This window comes from Mesocricetus auratus, unplaced genomic scaffold, assembly GCF_017639785.1.
Source record: "Mesocricetus auratus isolate SY011 unplaced genomic scaffold, BCM_Maur_2.0 Super-Scaffold_100046, whole genome shotgun sequence".
Lineage (NCBI taxonomy): Eukaryota > Metazoa > Chordata > Mammalia > Rodentia > Cricetidae > Mesocricetus > Mesocricetus auratus.
In genome coordinates this window covers 940,604-947,130 of record NW_024429223.1, presented here as the reverse complement: position 1 = coordinate 947,130, position 6,527 = coordinate 940,604, and positions in this window count along the sequence as shown.

Here is a 6,527-nt window from a genome sequence, read left to right as displayed (position 1 = left end):
TGGTAATTGTATGTGGGAGGGCACTTTTTACCATGAAGTAAACCTTGCAAGAAAGAAGTAGGTTGTTGGAGGTAATCTGATGGGTCACAACTACCCTACATGTGACTATCTATCTATCTATAAATCATCTATCTATCTATCTATCTATCTATCTATCTATCTATCATCTATCTATCTATCTCTGTGTGTGTGCCCTCTTCATCCTCTACATAATCCTCCTTCTGCTTTCCCCTGCCATATTTAAGACAGACCACAATATCCCACATTTACATAAAATCCCCAAGTGCCATGTCTAACCTGCCATGCCACTATGAGAAAAGTTGATTTTTGTAGCAGGAATTTGGCTAAAAGTCGAAGAAAATTAACAGATGCAGATAACTGGTACCAGATTTCACTTGTAAACGTGGGTATTCAAAGGCTGAATCATTGAAAGTTGGAACTCGGGCGTTGATAGGGGACCTTGAGGCTGGTCAATCTGTAATCTATTGCAAGTTAACTAATTCCAGCAGACAGGCTTCACCTTTAATTATTCCATAATTCCTCCAAACAGAATCACCTGTTTTGGATAAAATATTCAAGCATAAATTCGGGCAACATTCACAATCAATCTATATCATAAAGGCAAAATCTTTATGACCTTATCACCTAGTGAAGATGTCAATTCCTAATATTCTTATAAGGACATTTAAAATTCAACATAGTTTTTGAGATGACATTTGAACTATATCTTTCTCTTCTAATCCCCCCAAACTCACTCACTCATTCACTCACTCACTCACTCACTGTCTCTGTCTCTGTCTCTCTCTGTCTCTGTCTCTCTCTGTCTCTCTGTCTCTCTGTCTGTCTCTCTCTCTCTCTCACACACACACACACACAAACTCTCATAAATTTCCACAAACAAAAACGTTCATTTCCTACCAGTTATCGCAAGTTTTATTCTGCTGACAATTTTTCCTACAACCATTTACTAGGTGGACTTTATTATTCATCATTCATGTGCAAAATATAAAGTAGTATAAACTTTTATAGTTCATATGTATGAATTGTTGAAATTATACATATGTGTATACCTCAGATGACAATTTTATGTTCTCTATCTTACACATTTCTAATCTTGGTATCCACAAAAGAAGAGATGACAAAGAATGGAAAGATCACATTTGTTAATCTGCAGATGAATAGGAGGAGAAACTGGAAGAGAATCACATAAACAACACTGACATCTACAGAAACCTTTCAAATTACAGAGACATTATATGACTGAATTTCCTGGAGATATAGCTCACTTTATAGTTTTTGTTCAGAATTTACCAAGTTCTGGATTTCATCCATAGCATGGCATAAATTATGGGTGATGGCATATGCATTCAATCCCCTCACTCTGGAAGCTGAGCAGGGAACATAAGACCACATTAAAATATATAATTATCATAGTTTGAATTGTAATGAATTGATTATTAATTGAATTTCCATAAATATTTCCAAAAACAGAAAGTACAATTATCAAGATCTGAAACCATCAACATCATCATGGCTCAGTGGCTAAGGATGACTCCAGGAATATGATCCTCTTGATAGATTAGCTGGTCATCAGGTGAATATTGCTCCATGGCATCCTCCTTCTTTTAGAGTAAAGGTCTACTGAAGCCCAGCTTCATTGAACTCACTTTTTGACAAGGAGGATTGTGAAATTTTGATCTAACTAACTATAATGCCCAGGTTCTGCGAATGCAAGCATCAGCCCCCATGATTATATAATGAGTGCTGAGGAATAAACCCAGAGTTTCACATATGATATATAGTCCAGAACTCTACCAACTTAGCTACATCCAGGACACACACAATTTCTTTTTTCTTCTTTTCTTTTCTTTTGTTTTAGAAAGTCTCTCACTATGTAGCCCAGGCAGGCTTTCAAATTCTAGTCCTCCTGCCTGTACCTCCCAAATGTCAGGATTATAGATTTGTGCTACCATACTCACTTATTTGTTTTAGGTCTTATTTTGTATCTCAGACTGCTCTTTAGTTTATGATCAACTTGCCTTAATTTGTGAAGGAACTGAATTTGTAAGCTAAACTTACCAGGTTTGGGTATGTTTTTGCTTGTGAAATCTAGGCTTGAATTCTCGTACACATTTTGGCAATGATAACCTGTATTAATTGGGAACTTAAAAAGTGTTCTTGAAATATGGTCTTGTGTCCTTAGTTTTTCATTTAGTTTTCTTTAAAAAATCTTGGATTTATATTTAGAGTACATGAATATTCCCACTTAAAAGAGAACTTTTGTGACTCTTAAGTTCCAAGAATGTATGAAGTTATTTAAATTTCCATTTTATGAAGTATACCACATTGGAAATGCTTTCAGTGGTTGGTGTCTTTGTTTGTATGTTTTAGAAAAGTTCTCCCCATGTATCTCAGACTGATGTTGTTCTAATCTACTGTGTGTACTAGATAAAGGTTCTTGGTAGATGAAGGCACTATATCTCTCCCAAAGTGTGAGGACTTTGGCAGTTACTGCATGAAATTCACTTTTGGCTCCCACTTGGAAGCCTACGATGGAATAGTGAAACATGCTTTGTGCCAGATAACCCTGTTTGGCATGATCAAGGTCCTGTAGTCATTCAAGTCTATTATGGCATCTTACCAAGGTCAGAAAATTACAGATACTTGCTGGAAATTACCATGATTTCCTGACACTTCTCCTCAACTCCTGGAGTATACTAATAATGTACTCCTCTCAGCCTCCACACTTTTAGGATTACATGTGTGTGTTACCACACCTGGCATATTTGAAGCATTTGATGGTGATGTTTGGGGAGTAGTTATCATAAGCACAATGTAGATATAATCCACTGTGTGGCCTAAGGTAAAGATTCACAGTGTCTATGTAATTCTCTAATTAGTGAAAGCAGTAGACCTCCCACAAAATGTGAGGACTGTGACAGTTATATGAAGTGAACTTCTTGGCTCCCACTTGGAATCTTTGTTTGAAATAATGACCCAAGTTCAGAACTATAACCACCCACTTGGCAGGACAAAGGTCCTATTTTCTTTCAAGTTTATTTTGCCACATTACCAAGGTCAGAAAAGTACAGATGCTATGACAGAAAACACCGTGGTTTCCTAACTCTTCTCTTAAACCCCTGTATTATAGCTTTGATGCCAACATCAGACAGGCATTGACTGAATATCACAAGATGACTGCTGTCTCACCTCGCTGATTACATCTGTCTTTCCAATAAAGAGAAATGAAGTCTTGTTAAGAAAGGGATGTCTAAGAATAGGCATGGCCATGCATGCTTCTCATATCTTTATTAGTAACACTGTGATAAGCATTGACCCTTGCCTAAGTTACTTAGCAAGACCCTATGTCCAATTTATTGGTGATTGACCTAAGTGGTTGAACTGTTGACTGGTGCCTTATTTATGTTTCTGTTGCTTTGAAGAGACACTATGACAAAGGTAAGTACAAGATGGAGTGTATTGTTTTGTTTTTTCTTCACAGGAAAACTCAGTGAAAAATTGCTGGATGTATGGATACCTGAAGAAGAATGGATAGCTACCCTGAGGACCATCAAATAAACAATAATTCACTATGTGGTATCAAAGTCTAAATTTCTCGATATTGTTTTTTATAATACCCATTTCTCTTTGTTTCTTAATATGCTTTAGTACCCATTCACTTAACTGAAGCTGGTTTTGGAGTTGGATTGGCTCTCCTACTTTAAATTCAAGCGTATTGTTTAAATAAAATCAAGAATTTCTGTGTTATATCAAAGAGCCATTTATATAAGACAGAAGAAAACAAAATTAGGGACTTCATCTGTGGATTTCTTTTTCTGAAAAGTCTAATCTCCTTCATGTTTACTGTCTTCCCTGTTGTTGCCTTTCCCAGTATGCATACATATAAAAGTTAAAAATTTCTTTGTTAACATTAATGTTTGAGTTTTCCAGAGAGCAAGGGATTTTGTGACAGCAATTTTCAACCGCTTTGGAAAGAGAAAGGGGCTCCACTTCATCGACTCCACCTGACAAGCACCATCCTGAAACCGGTTTGGAACTACATCACTCGACACAACTCCAGACCAAGGAACTGATACAGTGCACATTCTACAATCTGGCCAGAGCTTCAGACGAGAGCTTCAATCAACACTCCAGTCAGGAACTTCAATCAAGCATCTCCTGACAAACAGAGACTGTCTAATCTACTTAAGAATTTGTTACACTAACATTTTTCTTCTCACAAATCCCTGTGAGATTGTCATCATCCCATTTCAGCAGGAAGTAGTTTTGAGAATTCCACGCCCTCTCCCTACTGTTGATATTGCAAGATAATTTATATCTGTTAATGTTTGTTTTCAATTATTTTAGGGTTGGGATTGGAAGGAAGTGTTCAGACTTGGGTATTTCTCCCAGATAAGCTTAGGTTTAGATGGCATAGATGTCTGAGACACTTTGTTCATTGACACAAGTTAGTTTTGTTGTAAGTTTAAATATCTTGTTTAGACTAAAAGGGGAATTGTAGGAGGAGACTTTAGGACTGTGCCCTAGCCATGCGGCGCTAGAGGTGCATAAGGATGTGATAATGAAAGGGCAATTTACCGCACCGCTAACCACACCCACTTTGGGCGTGACTAGAGACACATATGGATGTAGTAATGAAAGGGCAGTGAACTATGCCATTAGCCAGGCCACTGGATGAAGGCTCTAGGATGGCATACAATATAACTACCAATGTCATTATAGGGGAACTGCATTTAACGCATTCTCTCCATTATTGCTTAGATTCTTAGTTGGGGTCATCGTTGTATGTCTCTGGATATTTCCCTAATGCAAGATTCCTCTTTAGACTCACAATGGCTCCTGGTATTATGGTGTCTCTTTTCTTGCTCTCGTCTATTCTTCCCAAGACTCAGTCTTCCTGCTCCCTCATGTCCTCCTCTCTGCTACTTTTCTCTCCTGATCTTTCTCTTAATTCCCTCTCTCCTCCCCCCATGCTCCAAATTTGCTCAGGAGATCTTATTCCTTTCCCAGTCTCTAGGGGATCATGGCATGTATCTCTCTCTTAGGGTACTTCTTGCATCCTAGCTTCTCTGATAGTGTGGACTGTAGGCTGGTAACCTACCTGACCGAGTACATACCATGTTTGTCCTTTATGACTGGGTTACCTCATTCAGGATCCTTTCTTCTACTTCCATCCATAAGGCTGCAATTTTCAAGATTTCATTATTTTTTTCCACTGATCAATGCTCCCCTGTGTAAATGTGTAAATGTACCACCTTTTCTTTTCTTTTTTTGGTTTTTACGAGACAGGGTTTCTCTGTATTGTTTTCAAGGCTGTCGGTCCAGCCCACCCTCGAACTCATGGAGATCCACCTGCCTCTTCCTCCCGAGTGCTGGGATTAAAGGCGTGCACCACCACCGCCCGGCTGTACCACCTTTTCTTTACCCATTCTTCAGCTGAGGATTATTTGAATTACTTACAGGTTCTGTCTATTACAAATAAAGCTGCTATGAACACAGTTGACCAGAGGTCCTTTTTAAAAGAGTATGTATCCTTTGGGTATGTACCTAAGAGTGGAATTGCTGGATCTTGAGGTAGACTGATTCCTATTGTCCTGAGGAACTGCCATACTGATTTCAAAAGCGGTTGTACAAGTTTGCATTTCCACCAGCAGTGGAGGAGTATTAGCCTTTTTTTTCATATCCTCTCCAGCACGAACGGTCATTGTTGTTTATGATTTTGTCCATTCTAACAGGATCAAGATATTATCTCAGAGTTGTTTTGATTTGCATTTACCTGATGGCTAAGGATGTCGAACACTTTCTTATGTGTCGTTCAGCAATTTTGGTTTGCTCTGTAGTCACCAGGAATTTGCTGATCTAAGGAAAGAAGAGAGCATGCCCTGTTCAGACTGCAAAGATAAATGTGGCCAGCAAAGGCCGCTGTTATTCAAGAAGACAAGCTACCAAGGTGAGGTCTTAACAGGCAAGTGGTGGAGTGAAGCTTGGGGCGGGGTATAGGAGAACAACAGAAAAGATTCCACTGGTTTAGCTATCCCTCCCCCACCCATGAACATAACTGGTAGTATCAGACTTTCAAGTCCCAGAATGAAGCTGTTCACATACCCCAACTTTTTTTTGACCCTTGAGATTATCATTTTAAAAATTACTTCTAGAAATACATTTATTTTATTAAAGATTAGGATCTTGACTTTATCTTAGTTAAAAAAGAACACTCTTAAGAAATACTTTATTTTTTACGTGTATGGGTGTTTTACCTGCATCTATGTCTGCCAACCATATGTGTACCTGGTACTCATGGAGATTAGAAGAGGTTGCAAGATCCCCTGGAATTGGAGTGCCACCAAGTGGTTGCTGGGAATTGATCCTAGGTGTTCTACAAGAGCAGTAAGTGCTCATAAGCACTGAACCTTTTCTCCAGACCACAGAAATATTCAAATGTTACTTTTTATTCCCTTTAGTTTTTAGTCTATTTTTTGTTTATCTTTTTTAGTTAAATTAGAAAC